Source organism: Rana temporaria, chromosome 13, assembly GCF_905171775.1.
Source record: "Rana temporaria chromosome 13, aRanTem1.1, whole genome shotgun sequence".
NCBI lineage: Eukaryota > Metazoa > Chordata > Amphibia > Anura > Ranidae > Rana > Rana temporaria.
The window spans coordinates 41,703,349-41,713,005 of NC_053501.1; positions in this window are offsets into that span (position 1 = coordinate 41,703,349).

Consider the following 9,657-nt stretch of genomic DNA (forward strand, 5'->3'; position numbering starts at 1 on the left):
ACGGCTGGGCACTTAAAGAGGACGTACCTGTACGTGCTGGTGCCCAACCGTGCCATTCTTCCGACGTATATGTGCAGGAGGCGGTCCTTAAGCGGTTAAACAGCTTCCCACACTCCCTAACAGTAGGGTATTGTAGCACGCTAGCAGGGGCAGACTGACCATTCGGGAACTCAGGCACTGCCCGAGGGCCCCATGCCACTGGGGGGCCCCATTAGGATTGCCAGTCTAAATAAAACCAGGGACAGTATGTAAAAAATCTGTGTTTTTAAAAAAATCCCAAGATTATAGCTGCCTCGCCTCTCCAGTACCTTTTCCGTGTCTGTATGTGTATTCAGTTGTCAGTCTTCCCCTGCATGCTAGCCATCGATTATTGCGGAAAGTTGGAGTTTGAATGATATTCTTTATGAACTAATAACATATTAAACCTAAATTAGGGATCTAAGGCTGGCCATAGTTTGAATCTCGGCTGAGTCAGCAGGAACAGGCCTAGATTAGAACCATGTATGGGCAGGCTGAATGTACCAAGTTGATTGATCATTCAGCTTGGTTACAACCAGCCTGCTGGATTCACTTGTAATTATCGCTAGTGGCTGCTATAGCCGCTAGCAAAAAAATCACAGTCTTCTTACAGCTAGGGACTAAGGATGAGCTCCAGCGTGTTTGCATAGTACATGTGCAGAGCCCGCCACAAAGTCTACATGGCGCTGCGCTAATCACAGCTAGGGAGACATTGTCCCAATGCTCGGCCTCAGAGATCGGGAAATGTCTCCCTGGCTGTTATTAGCGCAGCGCCGTGCACACTTCCTGTCGGGCTCTGCACGTGTACTATGCGAACAGGCTGGAGCTCATCCTTACTAGGGACGGCTTTCAGCGATGTGCACAAGAGCATCGGCTCTCTGGGGACTCTCCCTTATTATTAACTAAGACAGCAGCGAGAGTCCAGGTCCATCACAGCCTGTGAGCCAATGAAAAGAGAGAGGGAGCGGGGCCGAGATGCGGTTGTGTGTGTGTGTGAATAAACATACAGAGCAGGGGCTTAGGAGCGAGCCTGCTTGGGTGCCCCCAGAGAGAGCAGCTTGCTCCGGGGGCACTTGGCAGGGGGGAGGGGCCAGGAGAGCCAGCGGGGAATCCGTGAAGAGGAGGATCGAGGCTACTCTGTGCAAAACCATTAAACAGAGCAGGTACTGCAAATATATATATATATATATTTTTTTTTAATAATTGCTTTTAATATCACTTTAACCCCTAAACTTTCTGGAAATTCCTTAACAAAATAATTTAAACAAACAAGTGCAGTTCAGGGGTGTGTCCCTAACAAACATATCCAGATATCCAAGTTTGAGTCTTTATGACCGTGCAAATTCCTACCCATAAATGTCCTGATTGGTTCTCCACAGAGGATCTACCTGTGACACCAACACGTGAGTGATCAGTATTCAGCTATGTACCAACATACCTGGAGCTCTGATGTAAACCTCACATTTAGAATAAAAAAAAGGGGCAGCCAGCTATAGCAAATAGTTTAGAGAAATAATTATTTTTATGGTAAAATATCTATGCGGTCACAATGTAATAGTAAAGTACGGACAGTAAAATTAGTTGGTCTGTTTAAACATATCAAGGAAAAAACTTGCAAGCGCGCATAACCTAAATGCCGAACACAGAGTTTGTGTGAAGTAGAGATGGGTGAGGCTGTTATTTTGGAAACCTGACCTGCCGGATGTAGGACTGGAAATCCCCAGTAATTAGTACTTTACACAATGTTCCTAAAGTATTGTATCTTCAGAAAACATCAAGCTATTTAGGACAATGGGTTAAAATTAGTGACCTCCCAATCGCTGAAAAATAGCCATAATAGAAAATAATCACTGTAGTCTAAAGAATTGAGCGTATTGCAGGCGTTATAGAGTTAAAAATAGCGCCTGCAATCTGCCCTCAAACAGCCACACTATTGTCTCCAGTGTGAAAGCCAGAGATCTTTCACACTGGAGCGTTGCGCTAGCAGGACGGTAAAAAAAAAAAGTCCTGCTAGCTGCATCTTAGGAGTGGTGAAGAAGCGCTGTGTGTATACCGCTCCTTCACCGCTGCTGCCCATCGAAATCAATGGGACAGTGCAGCTGCTACAGCAGCGCATTGCGGGCGGGTTAAACCCTTTCTCGGCCGCTAGCGGGGGGATAAACCGCCCCGCTAGTGGGCGAAATGCGCCGCAAATCCGCACATAGCGTCAGTGGTAAAAATAGCGTCACTTTACCGCCGACGCTATGGGAGGCTCAGTGTGAAAAGGGGCTCCTGCTTCGAACCTCTAACGAGCAGGCTAAATGTACTAAGACGGATTGATCAACTTGGGTACAACCAGCCTGCTGGATTCGCTTGCGATTATCGCAAGCGACCGCTATAGCCGCTACCAATAATCACTGTCTTCTCCCAGCGGGGGCAGCTTCCTCAGGACGTGGCTGTGTTGACGGGGGAATCGTCCGAATTGCTTTTGCAGGAAAGAAATTTGCACCGTTTATGACAAAGATATGCAATTAGCGGACCTCCAGCTGTTGCAAAACTACAAGTCCCATCATGCCTCTGCCTCTGGGTGTCATGCTTGTGGCTGTCAGTCTTGCTATGCCTCATGGGACTTGTAGTTTTGCAACAGTTGGCGGTCCACTAATTGCACATCCCTAGTCTATGGCCTGCCTTAAAGCGGTTGTAAACCTTAAATTTGCACTTTTACCTACAGGTAAGCCTATAATAAGGCTTACCTGTAGGTAAAAAGAATATCTCCTAAACCTGTACGGTTTAGGAGATATTCCCCTCGCAATGCGGGCGACGCATGCGCAGGGGGGATCCACGGCGGGAGATCCGGCAGCCGCCGGACCTTGCCGATTTTAAATCTCGCGCGCATGCGCGGGAGTGGTCATCGCCGCTCCAGCCAATCACAGCGCTGGAGCGGCGATACCCGAAAGACACGCCGGAGCAAGATGACATCTCGCTCGGCGTGAACCAGGTAAGTGTTGTTCACCTCGTTTTGAGGTAAGTATTTCATAATCAGCTAGTATGCGTTGCATACTAGCTGATTATGCATTTTGCCTTGCAGGTAAAAAAAAAAAATTATATATGCGGTTTACAACCGCTTTAATAGATGATGCAAAGTACAGAACATTGCTGCAGTGTGATGTACCTCAAAACATACAATATTGTGCTTTAATATATACACAAAGGTCTAAATGGCCCTTTATGGCTGGTTCACACCAGACACAGCATGCCTTCATGTGTAGACATACATAGCCAATGTGTTGTGTTTTTTAAAGAATTATTTTGGAAAATTACAGTAAAACCCTGGCTTGTGAGCATAATTTGTTCCAGAAACATGCTTGTAATACAAAGCACTTGTATATCAAAGCAAATTTCCCCATAAGAAACAATGGTAACTCAAATGATTAGTTCCACAACCATTTATTCATAAGTCCTTCAGTTTATAGTCCATATAAAAAGATTATAGCGACGTGACCAGGTTGTGTAACCATAAAATGTCCATCCACAAATAACACCAACTGCCATAACACAATTCCCGTTGAAAAATCTGACCGTGTGTACGGGCCTTTAGAGGCGCCCCTCTTGTCTTTTATATTCGGTTGTAACATGATGCTTGTATATCAAAATGTATTTAAAAAAAAAAAGTTGCCTGTCTTGCAAAACGCTCTCAAACCAAGGTTTTACTGTACTTAAATTGTGTATAGCATGTCATTATATAGATACCACCCCCCCCCCCCCGTAGACTAACACGGTTTCTTAATATAAACTGCCCCTATTTAATGCAATAATCCATGGGTCTTCAAACTACGGCCCTCCAGTTGTTCAGGAACTACGATTCCCATCATGCCTAGTCATGTCTGTGAATGTCAGAGTTTTACAATGCTTCATGGGACGTGTAGTTCCGCAACAGCCGGAGGGCCGTAGTTTGAGGATCCCTGCAATAATGTCTCTGGTGTCCTGGCATTTTGGTTGCAAAATGTATGAAAAATCCACGCTTGGTCAGCATTCGGGCTTTGCAGAGCTCTGTGATTTTCCGTGGCCACCGGGTCCATTTATTCAGTTTGGATGTATTGTACTTACTATAATAAGTTGCCGACAACTGGTCTAGCCTTTTGGGATGTTTATCAGAATTTGCGAAGACCTAGATGCGGAGTGTCAGCATGCTAGTACATGTAACTGGTCGTGTAATAGGAAACTTTAGCTGCCGGGTTTTCAATGAAGTGGGTAAAGATCATGATTTTTTTTTTTTTTTACAGGCCGTGTTCCTGTGCAATATACTTCCCCTTATTTCTTGTGTGGTTACCAAAAAAAAAAAAAAAACATGTGACAATAAAAGCACTATTTTTAGAAGCATTGTGTCCCTGCTGGGTAAACTCATTTCCTATCTTCTAATCCAAAAACCTTCCTAAGGGCTCTTTCACACGGAGCGGACTGTTTCTGGGTCCGCTCCGTGTGTCCGCCAAAGCTCAGGGGGGATCCCCGCTGAGCTGTCGGCGGATAGGGCGGACCCCACACACAGTGCAGGGACCGCCCTGTCTCTGCTCCGCTGTCCCCTATGGGGGATCGGATGCAGACGGAACGTCTGTCCGTCTGCATCCGGTCCATCCCGCCGAACGGAAGAAAAATAGGGTTTCTTCCGTTCGGAAAAGCGGATCCCGACGGACGCGGACGCTAGCGGATGCTCCATCCGCTAACGGACGCGATCCCATAGGGATTCATTACAAGTCCGTTAACGGACTTGTAATGAGCGGACGAACGGTCCGCTAGTGTGAAAGGACCCCAAGTATTCAACCAGCATTTTCCCGGTCGACATATATGCAATACGGGAGTCGGCGCGATTTGAGTGCATGTTACCTGCCAGCAGTTCACACTGGCATCTGCAAACCGCTGCGGGTGTCAATGCAAAAGGTAATGACACCCCAGATCCGATTCCAGTGTGGACCAAAAAAAAAAAGGGTCCTGCACCATTTTGGGGCGAATGCAATGCATACTTAGGCTGGTTTGCATCACACAGACATCACATGTGATCTGCACAGTAGTGCGGTGCGAATCACATGCAATGTCCAACATCGCACCAGTGTGAATCCAGTCTTGGTGTTTAAATCTTTGTTCCAAATTGGGCAACAGTAGTGATGGGACTGTCAGAAAATGCAGCAATTCTGCCACTTTTGATGCTGCTGCAGCTAGGATTGCCACCTCATCCCTTTAAACCCGAACACATATAAATTACACAGGTTCAGGAGGCTAATTTAATGCAGATAAGGAACCAAGTGAGTTTAATTACCACCTTAATCAACCACAGAACCTGTGTAATTAACAACTTCAATACCAGGTACTTTCCCCCCTTCCTGCCCATCCCATTTTTTAGCTTTCATCGCTGTCGCACTTTGAACGACAGTTGCACGGTCATGCAACACTGTACACAAACTAAAATGTTGTTAATTTTATTCCCACAAATAGAGCTTTCTTTTGGTGGCATTTGATCACCTCTGCGGTTTTACATTTTTGCGCTATAAAAATGAAAAAAGGACAATTAAAAAAAAAACAAAAAAAAACACTGATGGGCACCGATAGGATCTACTGACAGGCATTACCGAGTGGCACTTTGATGGGGCACTGACAGGCATTACTGATGGGGCACTGTCATTCGTTTATTATGGGGACAGGCTGGCAGCTGATGGGTACCTTTTTACAGGGCTTTGCTGATAATCAATGTGCTGATTATCAGCATAGACTCCCCCCCCTCTGACAGGGAGAGCCGCCAATCGGAGAACAAGGGCTGCTGCCGATGATCACCTTTTAAAAACACGGTAGTTGATTGGTTACTATTTTGAACCACCAGCCCAATTAATTTCTTAGTTAATGAACTGGAACAAATAGGACAGGTCAGGAAAACCAGAAGTTCTTATATACAAATGTCCAGGCCATTGCCCCGTGTATTGGGGAAAGAGGGTCAGCTTAACAGCCAAGAACCAGTAGTTTAAAAAGGATAGGCCATTAAATGACCAATGCATCGGATGACAGCCAGGTGTAGGTTTGTAGACTCAAATGACTCCTAAATATCATTACCAGGGTCCATCTCAATGATGTACAGTAATTATAACCTTTTATACATTAAAATGACCCCAATTAGTTCAGGTATGTATTCAACAAAACCATATAGGTTTTAAAGCAATATTAAACCCCAAACCAAAAATTTAATTTATTGCAGCTTACAAATCAGATGTGGGGGCTGCATAGGTTTTAATTTTTTTTAGGCGTTTTCCCTACCTGTTTTTATCTGGTGATATGGCTAGTAACACACAACCTGTATTAGAGGGCCCCCACTCTAAATAAAGGAGCAACATGATACCTTAGAAAAGCAGGATTGTCAGTGGGGTGGGGGGGGGGGGGGAGATTTAGGTGGACTAGCTTACATGGGTGCTCAACCTGTGGCTCTCCAGCTGTTGCAAAACTACAATTCCCATAATGACTCAGCCTTTGGGAGACATGCTTGTACCTGTCAGCGGCTTGCAATGCCTCATGGGAATTGTAGTTCCGCAACAGCTGGAGAGCCACAGGTTGAGCACCCATGGACTAGCAGATTTAGTTACACTAATTGAAGCCAAATTCCACCTCACACTGCAGTTACACGAGCAGTTATAGCAAGTTTTTTTTTTCTCTTGGGATAAATGTTTTCAATTAAATAAATAAGTTGGTCATCGTAATCACCCGTCAGTGGTTTGACTCAACCATCTAGCTCAGGGGTCTCCAAACTACGGCCCGCGGGCCACATCCGGCCCGCTGGGACGTCTTTTCCGGCCCGCAGCTCAAGACCTCACACTTATTGCAGGGATCGGTCTCTTTAAACTTTGTCGGGTTGCAGGACTTTCGCTGCATACTCCACTCCCCCCGCACTGTGTACAGAGCGGGTCCTGCAACCCGAAACAGCCCGCCCCCATGCTGTGCTATTGGTTGCTAGGACCGCCTAGCAACCAATGACATTCTTCATCAGAGTTCTCCTGTTAATCAGGAATGGATGCCCTGTGTAACTCTTATTAGTGTGCTGTGAAAAGTTCCTGATCTGGGTAGAATTCCTCCGTGATCGGCTCTCCGCTGATCTCTGAGGCGTTTTATAATTCTGTTTTTGTCTCTGGGGATTGCATTGTCTGCCCTCGTTCTGTCCCGCATAATGAGCCACCAGTCTCATTCCTCCAGCATTCAGATCCACGCCGATACTTGTTCTCCATACCTCCGCACACAATAGGTAACACACACATGTCTGTGTCACATGTCTGCCTAAGATCAGGCTGAAAAGAGGATTAACTTTTATCTAACTTCAATCGTCTGACAGGAAATGCTTTTCCCAAGGTGCCCATGTAACAGCGGGACCATAGCTGGGAGGTGCAGCAGATCTGCACGGAAGCTGTTGATACATAGGGATTTCTGATGGGGAGGCAAATGTGCTAGGGGGGTTCTGAGGGGGATATAAATAAGGGGTAGGGGGCTGTCATGGGGACATAAATGTGCATGGGGGCTCTGAAAGGGACATAAATGTGTGTAAGGGGGCTGTGATGGGGACATAAAAGAACATGGGGGGGGGGGGCTCTGAGGGGAATATAAAAGTACATGGGGGGCTCTGAGGGGGACATAAATGTGCATGGGAGGCTCTGAGGGGACATGTGTGTGAGGGGGACATAAATGTGCAGGCGGGGCTCTGAGGGGACATGTGTGTGATGAGACTGTGAGGGGGACATAAATGTGCATGGGGGGCTCTGAGGGGACATGTGTGTGAGGGGGACATAAATGTGCATGGGAGGCTCTGAGGGGACATGTGTGTGAGGGGGACATAAATGTGCATGGGAGGCTCTGAGGGGACATGTGTGTGAGGGGGACATAAATGTGCAGGCGGGGCTCTGAGGGGACATGTGTGTGATGAGACTGTGAGGGGGACATAAATGTGCATGGGGGGCTCTGAGGGGACATGTGTGTGAGGGGGACATAAATGTGCATGGGGGGCTCTGAGGGGACATGTGTGTGAGGGGGACATAAATGTGCATGGGGGGCTCTGAGGGGACATGTGTGTGATGAGACTGTGAGGGGGACATAAATGTGCATGGGAGGCTCTGAGGGGACATGTGTGTGAGGGGGACATAAATGTGCATGGGAGGCTCTGAGGGGACATGTGTGTGAGGGGGACATAAATGTGCATGGGAGGCTCTGAGGGGACATGTGTGTGAGGGGGACATAAATGTGCATGGGGGGCTCTGAGGGGACATGTGTGTGATGAGACTGTGAGGGGGACATAAATGTGCATGGGGGGCTCTGAGGGGACATGTGTGTGAGGGGGACATAAATGTGCATGGGGGGCTCTGAGGGGACATGTGTGTGATGAGACTGTGAGGGGGACATAAATGTGCATGGGGGGCTCTGAGGGGACATGTGTGTGATGAGGCTGTGAGGGGTACATAAATGTGCATGGGGGGCTCTGAGGGGACATGTGTGTGAGGGGGACATAAATGTGCATGGGGGGCTCTGAGGGGACATGTGTGTGATGAGACTGTGAGGGGGACATAAATGTGCATGGGGGGCTCTGAGGGGACATGTGTGTGATGAGGCTGTGAGGGGGACATAAATGTGCATGGGGGGCTCTGAGGGGACATGTGTGTGATGAGGCTGTGAGGGGTACATAAATGTGCATGGGTGGCTCTGAGGGGACATGTGTGTGTGTGTGAGGGGGACATAAATGTGCATGGGGGGGGGCTCTGAGGGGACGTGTGTGAGAGGGCTGTGATGAGGACATAAATATGCATGCGGGCTCTGAGGGGGACATAAAAGTACATGGGGGGGCTCTGAGGGGATATGTGTGTGTGAGGGGGCTGTGATGGGGACATAAATGTGCCAGGGAGGGCTCTGAGGAGGGGGGATAAATTATTAATTTCTAAATAACAGATTTTTTTCGGCCCGCGAATTAGTGTCCAATTTACAATGTGGCCCCCTAAGTGAAAAGTTTGGAGACCCCTGATCTAGCTGATACGTTTGCATGAGAGCTTGTTCTGTTGAAAAACAGCAGACTTACTGGCCAGATCACCAGGTGAAAAGGGCGAAAGACTAAAAAGGAAAACAAATGCTTCTGGGTTTCATACCACTTTAATCATACATCGATCTTTCCATGTACTGTCTTCCTGCAATACCCTGGTCAACAGAACTGAAACTGGGAGACCATGGTAAGCAATTATGTTCCACCACACTGCACAAAATGTCATCGTCAGTGAACACTGATAGTGCTGACCTCAGATGTAAACTACTGCTTCTTCACTGACCAGCCACAGCACAGGTGCAGCAGCTTCAGGACCAAGATTTAGATGATGGAGAATATATATATATATATATATATATATATATATATATATATATATATATATATATATATATATATATAGTCTGGAGACTTGGCTGTGCAGAACTGAATTATAAACCTTTGTAAAAATGAAATATAGCCTCCTAGATTGTAAACTCTAACGGGCAGGGCCCTCTGATGCCTCCTGTATTGTAACTATATAAACTATATAAATCCTGTATAATAAATCATTCATATATCTGTCAACTATAATTTTAACCATCTGCATTAAAAACACACATTTTACTGGAAAC